The sequence below is a fragment of the Sus scrofa genome, chromosome 2, assembly GCF_054392235.1.
Source record: "Sus scrofa isolate SSC_HxYL_T2T_F1_AM1 chromosome 2, Sscrofa_HxYL_maternal_Yorkshire_Landrace_v2.0, whole genome shotgun sequence".
In the NCBI taxonomy this organism is placed as follows: domain Eukaryota; kingdom Metazoa; phylum Chordata; class Mammalia; order Artiodactyla; family Suidae; genus Sus; species Sus scrofa.
In genome coordinates this window covers 15864386-15877356 of record NC_139384.1, presented here as the reverse complement: position 1 = coordinate 15877356, position 12971 = coordinate 15864386, and the positions used below count along the sequence as shown (strand labels likewise).

Below are 12971 nucleotides of genomic sequence, written 5' to 3'. Positions count from 1 at the left end.
AAACTGATAATTTATATATAGGGAGAATTATTCTTGGGTAATTGTAAAAGAAAACTAAAAAGTTTTACAGATCATTGACAGAAAAAAGAGGCAAAACTAATGTTTGAGTTTTTGTAGAATATTTAATATTGGCTAGGGATTTATTAGGCATTTTGATAACTTAATAAACTTTGTCATTTCATTTTTCATGTTCATAACTTCAGAATAGACAATGTAAAAGCAACTATAAAGTCCTAGTTTGATCATTGTAGAGCATGTTTTTCTTCTGAGTTTTACTATCACTTTACTAAATACTTCGTTTGTTTTACTTGTGTGAAAATGTGTTTTCCTAAGGACCTTGGTCTCAGAAATTCTATTTTTGCTTAACATGCAGGAAAGCAAATAGGGATAAAAATTCTTAAATAGATTCATAAGGAAGATGCAGTGCATGAAGGAATCACAGTTGAATTTTTTTTTTTTTGGTACTACAAATTTACCAAAAGAAGAGAGAGAGCCATACAAGGAGCATACAATATTTCACAATTTAAGACTTTACCTGCCACAAAATACATCAGAAATTTTGAAATTATTCTAAATCTACTCTCTTTTCTTTTTTTTACTGTTTATGTTTAGTTCTACTTTTATTCCTTCACTTTTTTTTATTTTCCCACTGTACAGTACTCTCTTTTCTTAAATGTCCTTATGCCTCACTGTCTTGAATATAAAATAAATGTTTTCATTTTCCAAACTATGACTTGAGGAGTCATTTGAAAAAGGATATGCACCTTTTATCAAATTTGAAAGAACAGGAATAGGATTAGATTCCAAAGCTCTTGCTCTGTGAGTCTGATACACATATTTACATTAAACTGACACTTTATTTACTATCAGGCATATTCACTTTGTTGATTTACCCAAGTTTAAATTTGTTGTTCGACCATTAACATGCCCATTTTACAGAAATGCAAATTAAAGCCTAGGATTTTAGTAATTTCTCTGTCTCACATCACACACGCTTACTCCATAAAGTGTGCTTATTATAAGAAATCCTGCTTCCTTTCAAAAGTTTCAGCTACAAACTTCCAACCCACATCTTTCACACTCAACCTTACTTTCTTTTAATGAATCACAGTTACCTGTGCTATGTTTATAGATAAGAACACTTTCTGCATTCTTAACAATTCATTTGGAACTTTAAGGAGATATGGTCTATATGCTGTAGACTTGCCTCATGAGTAGCAATATACTTTGGCACTGTATTTTCTTCTCCTTGAATGTTCACGTTTTACACCACTTCATGTTACAAATGACCAGCACTGGTATGGAATTATAAATACATATATATATATACCCTATATGTAATATGTACATATTTATAAAATCAAAAATCTCTTTGTATTTCTATCCCACTAATGAAAATATATACTAATATAGGACTTCCTAATATGGGAGTGGTGAAGTTGAACCTTTAGAAAAGGGGGGATACCTGCAAAGCTCTTTCATGCATATGGAGATTACCAGGTGATTCTACATTATTACATCACTCGTTGTTAATCCAAGTCTCTCTGACTACAACACTCCCATCATGCTACCTCTCATAAAATCACTTTCTCCAAGTCAATGGTCAACCTGAGCTATTTCTTCCATAATTTGACCATACCCTAACTCCAGAGAATGGTGCTGGGGAGAATGTGCTTACTAGGTTGTGCATGGCTACCGCCAAGGAGGCAAGAAGATACAATGGAGAAAAGAGTGTCTCTAACAAGTGGTGCAATTTGTCAAAAAGTTCCTTTTATGAAGATTTTGAAGATCTTCATTTTATGAAAGGACTAATGTAAAATAAAGATGGCCCATAAGAACAAAACTTAAAGAGGCATGTTAAACATTTGATTATAAATTAATTGGCAAGAAACTTGCATATTTCTGTGATATACAACATTTAAAGATAATAACAAGGATTATGATTGATCACATTATATCAAGATATTCCAATTTTAGGAATCCCTTATTCCTTTTGGAATATCTATAATAAGCACCTTGATCTATACACTGTAAACGACAGTCCATCTGCAGTCACTTGGCAATGTTTCTCAAATAATTTAGCAAGCCTAATTAGCTTGATGTTCTTCTCTGAGAGGAATTGGGGCTCCTTTGAAGTGTCCCAGAAATAGCTGGAGGCTAAAAGAATTTTACTTAAATTTTGATATTTGATAAGTGTGTTAAAAATATCAAAAACATTTGAAAACACAAAAAAATCATATGTCACTCTGAAGAAATACTTACTCATTGAACCCAAAACACAAGATTTCAATAAAAAAACAAAACTACAGATTATTTAAGGGCACAGAAAGCCACACAATGTCTTATTAATGGCAGGAAGCACTTGAAGAAAACTTTCTTCTCCTAATAGGGAATGAAAATTAAGTCTAGACTCATACCATTTTTCTTTTTTAATTTTTTGAAAACTTTTATGGCTGCACCAATGGCATGTGGAAGTTCCCAGGCCAGGGACTGAATCCAAGCTGCAGCTGCAACCTACGCTTCAGCTGTGGAAACTTCACCCACTAAATGAGGTGAGGGATTGAACCCACATCATCACAGAGACAACATCAGGTCCTTAAACAGCTGAGCCACAATAGGAAGTCCAATGAGATGTATATTAATAGCGATTCAACACAAGGCCAGATACCATAAATCTGGCCATAAATCTTTGCAAAGGAAGTGACTGACAAGGAATTAATCTCCAAAATATACAAATATCTCATACAGCTTTACATAAAAAAAAAACCCCAACCATCCCAGTCAAAGAAATGGTCAGAAGATCTCAATAGACATTTCTCCAAAGACAGACAAATGGCCAAAATACACATAAAACATGCTCAACATCACAAATTGTTAGAGAAAGGCGTATCAAAACTGCAATGACGGAGTTCCCGTCGTGGCGCAGTGGTTAAAGAATCCGACTAGGAACTATGAGGTTGTGGGTTAGGTCCCTGCCCTTGCTCAGTGGGTTAACCATCCGGTGTTGCCGTGAGCTGTGGTGTAGGTTGCAAACGCGGCTCGGATCCCGCGTTGCTGTGGCTCTGGCATAGGCTGGCAGCTGCAGCTCCGATTCGACCTTTGGCCTGGGAACCTCCATATGCCTCGGGAGCGGCCCGAGAAATAGCAACAACAACAACAACAACAAAAAGACCAAAAAAAAAAAAAAAAAACAAAAGCAAAAAACTGCAGTGAGATATCACATCACATCAGTCATAATGACCATCACCAGAAAGTCTACAAATAATAAATGGGAAGTGGTGTGGGTTGGGAGAAAAGAGAAACCTCCTTCACTGATTGTGAGAATGTAAGTTGCTATAACCACTACAGAGAGAAGGGTGGAACCTTAAAAAACTAAATATAAAACTGCTATACAATCTAGCAATCCCATGCCTACCCAGAGAAAAGCATAACTGGAAATGATATATGCATCCCACTGGTCACTGTAGCACTACTTACAGTAGCCCAAACACAGCAGCCACCAAAATGCCCAGCAGCAGAGGACTGGATAGAGACGGTGTGGTATATATATATACAATGGAATGTTACTTGGACATAACAAATAATAATAATGCCATTTGCTACAACACGGATGGACCTAGAGATTCTCATACTAGTGAAGTAACTTAGAGAAAGGCAAATATCATGAGATCGATTTTATGGGCTAAGAATGATACAAGAGAATTGATTCAAAAAACAGAAACAGACTCAAAGATTTCAAAACCAAACTTATACTTACTAAATTGAAAATGTGGGGAGGGATGGACTGGGTGTTTGGTATTGGCATGTACACACTGCTATATAGGGAATCGATTGGTTATGAGGACTACAATGTAGAATGGGGAAATCTATTCAATATTATGTGATGGCCTATATGGAGAAAGAATCTGAAAAATAGTAAAGGTATATGTATCTGCATGGTTGATTCACTTTGTTTTACACCTGAAACTAACACAACGTTGTAAATCACCTACCATCCAATAAAAATTTAAAAAACATACAAGAGGGTTGGCCCAGGATTTAGTGCCCTAGCTTCTTATTTCCTCTTGGTATATATACATGGCATTCTTACTGCCGGTCTTATATTTTCTTGTGGTAAATTTGAATATTATTGCCTATTTTTTTCTATTCCATTTGGATATTATACAATTACAATTAAATGATTGAAATAAATTCCACTCACCATCTCTCACTATAACTGAAGAATAGAATTATGTTCATCATTATCATGGTAATCTAACTCCAGAATTGTCATGGGAAAGAACTCCTTTGAAGAGGCGCTGTAAATTTTACCTTGTGTTAAATGCTGTATTATAATAGGATTCATGATTATCACCTAATGTTCATCCGAAAATATCATTTAAAAATTATGATTTGCATAAATTCTAGTAACTTAAAATTAATATAATACAATTAAAAATAAGATTTTTACATTCCTAAATGTTTAATTTGCACAATACTAAATATTGAGAGTCTATAATCAGCTCATATGTTATCAAAACTTAAATTCATAAATATTTCAGTGAGAATCAACTTTTTTTTTTTTGTCTTGTCATAGTACTTTGTCTTCATGTAGACTCAGGGAGAGGTTCAAAAGTAATGATGAATGCAAGAAAAGTTCAGCTCTGCTATTCAGTTAACTTACATGACATAATTAATTAGGTTGTGGCCAAGGTCTGCTAATGGTACGGAAATGCCCCTGAGGTCCAATTAGCCACAGCTAAGAAACTTCATAGAATTCACTTGAAAACAGAGTATGTTGCAGTACTTTTAAGGTTTACCATAGGTACCTTTATAAATCAACAAAGACACTGATAGCTTAGCTAGTTGAGGTTTTTAAATCTTACAATTCTACTTTTTCCTTGGTAAACTAACAGCTGCTTGAGGCCCTGAGCCTGGAGTTATGGTGGAGAAGTGAAAAGGTAAGATTTTTTTTTTCCAGGAAATCATTTGATCATAGACTTTCAGATCTTACAAATCACAATTTCCTTTCATCTATGCCAATCTGCATACAAAATGCCATGAAAGATAGACTCAAGTACAATACTACCAATTTAGAAGTAAAAATAGTGTGGGCTCTTTTTTTTCTTATTGATAAATATTTAAAATATGTAAAATAATAACAAATATAGTTAGAATTAAATTAGAATAATTATACAATTCTAATTTTCATCAAACATTTTCTTCAATTTATAAGTTAAGAATACTCCTATGATACTGCCTAATTTTTAAAAACGTCTTGTGAAAGCTATACATCAGAGACACACTCTTTCAATTATCCATTTTTCTGAGGTTGAACATTCAATGCCATTTCTAAATATTTCACAGCTCAGTAATTGTGTTGAACATGTAAGTAAATAACAGTTTTTCTCCTTTAAAAATATAAATATATCTAGTCACTTATTATGGAACATAATGTAGGATAATGTGAGAAAAACAATGTATATAAGTGTGTGTGTGTGTGTGTGTGTGTGTGTGTGTGTGTGTGTGTGTGTAACTGGGTCATTTACTGTACAGTAGAAAATTGACCGAACACTGTAAACCAATCTATAATGTAAAAATAAAAAGCATTAAATTGAAAAAATTTCCCTTAGGGTTTATTCCTAGAAAGAGTATTGTGGTGCCAAAGGGGAGAAAAAACTGATTTCTATTTCTTCATAGTTATTTTTAAAGCACTTTTGTTAATTAGGTCTAACACTTAATTTATGTACACACTATATTTCTCCGATCTGTTAGGGGAGCCCAACTTAGAATAAGGGAATGCAGTGGAGCTGCTGCACTTTGTCTCCACATATGTATGGAATTTGCATTATGGATAATTAAAAAATAAAGTTCTTTAGTCATTTATCTTTGAAAGAAAAGACGTGTTTGTTTGTTTGTTTGTTTGTTTTTGTAGAATCCATTTTATTATATTCATTTATTCTCTTCTCTTTCCTTAGGAAATTTATGTTCCCAAATTTCTCATTCTATCAGTAATTCAGTATCCTGTAACCAGGAATGATGGAAGATGGTCAGTATGGGAAGATGGGAGAAGGCATGAGAATGCATTTACTAGAACCATAAAGGAGGAAGAAGAAAAAATATATCATGAGTGGGTTCTCGCTGCTGTTTGTTAATGAATTTCAGGCATTAAGGGCATTTAACAGGCAGACCCTTCAGGACTTTGTGTGAACACATTCATATACATAGGAAGTATCCAGTAAATATTTGTTGAATCTGTGAACTTTGGTAGGTATTTATAAAAAGTAATAAATTTTATATCTGTTTGTATTGATCTGTGTATATATGTATAGTGCATTATCTTTCCGTCTTACCGAGCAGACTATTTCTTTTCTTATCCACATTTAATTTTGATTTTTAGAACTTATTTTTTAAAACTATAAAAAGTTTTTAAAATAAAACTTATTTAAACTGTAAATAAATTTAAACTTATTTTTAAACCCTTATTTTTTGGAAAAAAAAAAGAGAGTTTCTATGGCTTGATATATCTTGTAATAAATACTAATGCAAGAATATTTATTTTTATCCAATCAACAGAAGCTGTACTTGGACTGAATATGACTATTTTAAATTGTATGTAGAACATAATTTTAAAGAATAAAAATATCAATTAACAAGCCCACCAATTGTCTAAAGTAAAATGAACCATTAACATAGTTTTTCCCAGTGGTAATTTAAAATTATACCACATAAAATGTGGCAGAAACTATTAAACTGGAGGGCAGCTTCCTTTCAGTGTCCATTTGTGTTTCTCACATTGTAGAGAGAAATGATAAACAGAGCAGGAGAACAAGAACACTAGAACTCCCCCCAGGTTTCTGATCTGGGGAAGCAGTCTTATTCTTACCCATGGAGAATGGCAACTCACTAAGCATCTACTCATCACCTAAGAGGTTTCAGACACTGCAGACACCATGCCTGGCACTACTGCATGTGAGGAAGCACATTCAAATAACTTATGTGTTCGGATGTGTACCAGGGAGAGGGTGTCACCAATTTTATATATATATATATATATATATATTTCTGGTTACACTCTGCTTGTGATAGATATTCACTGATGGTGTATTTCTCTGTACATTTACAGCTGAGAGTTCAAATGTGAATTATCAGTGAAGAGGGAATAATTCTTAAATCTGTGGGCCAACTCTCCATTTATAAGATACATCTGAGAATTGCAATGTGTAAAAGTTGTCAGCCACAGAGGAGGGCTCAGTAGCATGAAACACTGAACTGACTTACAAAGTCACTTGGAGTTGGAAGCAGGAGGAGAAACCTGATCTTGTTTAAATAGCATACTGTTTATGCATCCAGTGTTGCACCATGGATATTTAACAGGTGACAGGTGCTAGGTCTGAAGAGATGTAAATTGTGGAGAAAGAAAGGAAGAATAGAAACAAGAACTGGGGCAGGTCTGCCAAGAACATGCTCTTCACTGAAAATGACAATTCTAGTTTTAAGAAAGTGAGACCATAATACTTTCCTGATTAAGACCTGTTATTTTTTATTTTTGTAGATATTTCAGGACCCAGGAAGGTGTTCCTTCGTAAGTGGATCTCCACATGTCTCCCAACAATGTGACTGAGTTCGTTCTCTTGGGATTCACACAGAATCCACATTTGCAAAAAAATACTCTTCACTGTCTTTTTGTCCATTTTCCTATTTACCTTGCTGGCCAATCTGTTCATTGTCATTACCATCTCCCTCAGCCCCACACTTTCGGCCCCCATGTACTTCTTTCTCACTTACTTGGCCTTCATTGATGCCTCCTTCACGTCTGTTGCTACCCCCAAGATTACCATTGACCTCCTCTACCAGAGGACAACCATCTCCTGGGGTGGCTGCATGACTCAACTCTATTTAGAACATTTCCTTGCAGCATCAGAGATCATTGTGCTCATTGCCATGGCTTATGACCGCTATGTGGCCATCTGCAAGCCTCTGCACTACACAACCATCATGCGCCATGGGCTCTGCCAGCTCCTAGGGGTGGTGGCCTGGGTTGGGGGGATAATCCATGCTACTGTACAGATTCTCTTTGTGATTGACTTGCCCTTCTGTGGTCCCAATGTCATTGACCACTTCATGTGTGACTTCTTCTCACTGTTTGAACTTGCCTGCACTGACACCTACTGGCGTGGAATAGTGATATCAGCTAACACTGGGGGCATGTGCTTGCTCATTTTTTTCATGCTCCTCATCTCCTACATGGTCATTCTGAGCTCCCTGAAATCCCATGGCTCTGAAGGAAGACGCAAAGCCCTCTCCACCTGTGGCTCCCATTTTATGGTAGTGGTACTCTTTTTTGTCCCTTGTATATTCACCTTTGTACGTCCTGTGGCCACCTATCCTGTGGACAAGTTGGTGAGTTTGTTCTATGGAACCCTCACTCCCATGTTAAATCCTATCATTTATACAGTGAGAAACACAGAGGTGAAGAATGCCATGAAGGGTTTACTGAAGAGGAGAGTAACTTGGGTTGTACATGATGCCTAGAAATTAATAATTTATGTACATAGGGAGGTGGATATCTGTTGTAAATTGTGAAAGAAAACTAAGAATTCTTGCAGATTATTGACAGAAGAAAGGCAAGAGCTAATATTTGTTGATTATTTAATAGTGGCTAGGCATTTATTAGTCATCTTGATAACCTTTAATATTCTTAGCAAGGCTTCAATATTCATGTTCATAACTTCAGAATAGACAATGGAAAAACAACTATATAACCCTAGTTTTATGAATATGGAGTATGTTTTACCCCGGATTCTTATACTGTTTTACTAAATTGTGCTACTTGGATGAAATTGGCTTCTCCACCTTGGTCTCAGAGTGTCTTCCATTTTGGTTAAACCTGTATTAAAGCAAATAAGGGATAGAAATTCTTAGTAGATGCATAGAAAAGGGACAGTTGCAAGAAGGAATTACAGCAGGGTTTTTTGTTTTTGCTATTGTTTTTGTTTTGTAACATGAATTTGCCGAAAGCAAGGAGAGAGTCACTTATAAAAGGGGAAAAGATTAATTCACAATCTATTTCTTTACTTGGCACAGAGAAAATTTGAAATTACTCTGAATTTGCTCTATTTTCTTATAATCCTATGGCCAACAGCTTTGAATATAAAAGAAATGTTTTCATTTTCCATAACATGACTTGAGTCATTTGAAACAAAGTTAAGTATCTTTTATCAAATTTGAATGAATAGCCATATGATTAGGTTCCAAAGCTATGGTTCTGTAATTCTGATACATACATTTACCATAAATTAATGCTTTATTGACTCTTTAGTGTATTCACTTCATTGATTTACCCATGTAAGAACTGGTGTTTCCATTATTAGCATCCCCACTTTACAGAAAAGCAAATTAAATCCAAAAGAGTTTCACTAAGTTACTTGCCTCTTACATCATGCATGCTTCCTCCATAAAGTGTGCTAGGAAATATTACACTGGAAGGCAGTTTCTTTTCAAAGTTTCAGCTACAGCTTCCAACCCAAGTCTTTAAAACTCAACCTACTTTCTTTCTAATGAAATATGATTATCTCTGGTATAAGTCTACAGACGACAACATTATCTGCAATCTTAACAATTAATGCACTGAACATCGTGGAGATACCATCCATATACTGTAGGATTGTCTCACATGTAGCAGTGTATTTCATCACTATATTTTCCTCTCTTTGAAAGTTCAAGTTATGCCACTTCACTTTTTAAAAAGATCAACACTAGTATGGTAACTTTTTTTTTTTTGGTAAAGGTAAAAACTCCCCTTCAGATTTCATTCTCATAAGTGAAAAATGCACTAACATAGAACTTCAAAAAATCAAAATGGCTAAGGTGAACCTTCAGAAAGTAGGACATACTAGCAATGTGCCTCTAAATATGTGGAGATTACCAGGTGATTCTACATTATTACATCACTCTGTGTTAATCCAAGTCTCTCTGACTACAACACTCCAATCATGCTACCTCTCATAAAATCACTTTCTCCAAGTCAATGGTCAACCTGAGCTATTTCTTCCATAATTTGACCATACCCTAACTCCAGAGAATGGTGCTGGGGAGAATGTGCTTACTAGGTTGTGCATGGCTACCGCCAAGGAGGCAAGAAGATACAATGGAGAAAAGAGTGTCTCTAACAAGTGGTGCAATTTGTCAAAAAGTTCCTTTTATGAAGATTTTGAAGATCTTCGTTTTATGAAAGGATTGATGTAAAATAAAGATGGCCCATAAGAACAAAACTTAAAGAGGCATGTTAAACATTTGATTATAAATTAATTGGCAAGAAACTTGCATATTTCTGTGATATACAACATTTAAAGATAATAACAAGGATTATGATTGATCACATTATATCAAGATATTCCAATTTTAGGAATCCCTTATTCCTTTTGGAATATCTATAATAAGCACCTTGATCTATACACTGTAAACGACAGTCCATCTGCAGTCACTTGGCAATGTTTCTCAAATAATTTAGCAAGCCTAATTAGCTTGATGTTCTTCTCTGAGAGGAATTGGGGCTCCTTTGAAGTGTCCCAGAAATAGCTGCAGGCTAAAAGAATTTTACTTAAATTTTGATATTTGATAAGTGTGTTAAAAATATCAAAAACATTTGAAAAAACAAAAAAATCATATGTCACTCTGAAAAAATACTTACTCATTGAACCCAAAACACAAGATTTCAAAAAAAAAAACACAACTACAGATTATTTAAGGGCACAGAAAGCCACACAATGTCTTATTAATGGCAGGCAGCACTTGAAGAAAACTTTCTTCTCCTAATAGGGAATGAAAATTAAGTCTAGACTCATACCATTTTTCTTTTTTAATTTTTTGAAAACTTTTATGGCTGCACCAATGGCATGTGGAAGTTCCCAGGCCAGGGACTGAATCCAAGCTGCAGCTGCAACCTACGCTTCAGCTGTGAAAACTTAACCCACTAAATGAGGTGAGGGATTGAACCCACATCATCACAGAGACAACATCAGGTCCTTAAACAGCTGAGCCACAATAGGAAGCCCAATGAGATGTATATTAATAGCGATTCAACACAAGGCCAGATACCATAAATCTGGCCATAAATCTTTGCAAAGGAAGTGACTGACAAGGAATTAATCTCCAAAATATACAAATATCTCATACAGCTTCACATAAAAAAAAAAAAACCCCAACCATCCCAATCAAAGAAATGGTCAGAAGATCTCAATAGACATTTCTCCAAAGACAGACAAATGGCCAAAATACACATAAAACATGCTCAACATCACAAATTGTTAGAGAAAGGCATATCAAAACTGCAATGACGGAGTTCCCGTCGTGGCGCAGTGGTTAAAGAATCCGACTAGGAACTATGAGGTTGTGGGTTTGGTCCCTGCCCTTGCTCAGTGGGTTAACCATCCGGTGTTGCCGTGAGCTGTGGTGTAGGTTGCAGACGCGGCTCGGATCCCGCGTTGCTGTGGCTCTGGCATAGGCTGGCAGCTGCAGCTCCGATTCGACCTTTGGCCTGGGAACCTCCATATGCCTCGGGAGCGGCCCGAGAAATAGCAACAACAACAAAAAGACCAAAAAAAAAAAAAAAAACAAAAGCAAAAAACTGCAGTGAGATATCACATCACATCAGTCATAATGACCATCATCAGAAAGTCTAAAAATAATAAATGGGAAGTGGTGTGGGTTGGGAGAAAAGAGAAACCTCCTTCACTGATTGTGAGAATGTAAGTTGCTATAACCATTACAGAGAGAAGTGTGGAACCTTAAAAAACTAAATAAAAAACTGCTATACAATCTAGCAATCCCATGCCTACCCCAGAGAAAAGCATAACTGGAAATGATATATGCATCCCACTGGTCACTGTAGCACTACTTACAGTAGCCCAAACACAGCAGCCACCAAAATGCCCAGCAGCAGAGGACTGGATAGAGACGGTGTGGTATATATATATATGCAATGGAATGTTACTTGGACATAACAAATAATAATAATGCCACTTGCTACAACACGGATGGACCTAGAGATTCTCATACTAGTGAAGTAACTTAGAGAAAGGCACATATCATGAGATCGATTTTATGGGCTAAGAATGATACAAGAGAATTTATTCAAAAAACAGAAACAGACTCAAAGATTTCAAAACCAAACTTATAGTTACTAAATGGAAAATGTGGGGAGGGATGGACTGGGTGTTTGGTATTGGCATGTACGCACTGCTATATAGGGAATCAATTGGTTACGAGGACTACAATATAGAATGGGGAAATCTATTCAATATTATGTGATGGCCTATATGGAGAAAGAATCTGAAAAATAGTAAAGGTATATGTATCTGCATGGTTGATTCACTTTGTTTTACACCTGAAACTAACACAACATTGTAAATCACCTACCATCCAATAAAAATTTAAAAAACATATAAGAGGGTTGGCCCAGGATTTAGTGCCCTAGCTTCTTATTTCCTCTTGGTATATATATATATGGCATTCTTACTGCCGGTCTTATATTTTCTTGTGGTAAATTTGAATATTATTGCCTATATTTTCTATTCCATTTGGATATTATACAATTACAATTAAATGATTGAAATAAATTCCACTCACCATCTCTCACTATAACTGAAGAATAGAATTATGTTCATCATTATCATGGTAATCTAATTCCAGAATTGTCATGGGAAAGAACTCCTTTGAAGAGGCGCTGTAAATTTTACCTTGTGTTAAATGCTGTATTATAATAGGATTCATGATTATCACCTAATGTTCATCCGAAAATAACATTTAAAAAGTATGATTTGCATAAATTCTAGTAACTTAAAATTAATATAATACAATTAAAAATAAGATTTTTACATTCCTAAATGTTTAATTTGCACAATACTAAATATTGAGAGTCCAGAATCAGCTCATATGTTATCAAAACTTAAATTCATAAATATTTAAGTGAGAATCAACTTTTTTTTTTT

At 35.1% G+C, this 12971-nt stretch overlaps 1 pseudogene; it reads left to right on the top strand.

Annotated features, from left to right (window-relative positions):
• Positions 1 to 7580: 7580 nt before the first annotated feature.
• On the top strand, positions 7581 to 8514 carry LOC146405223 (olfactory receptor 4C3D-like; annotated as a pseudogene).
• The last annotated feature ends 4457 nt before the right edge of the window (positions 8515 to 12971 follow it).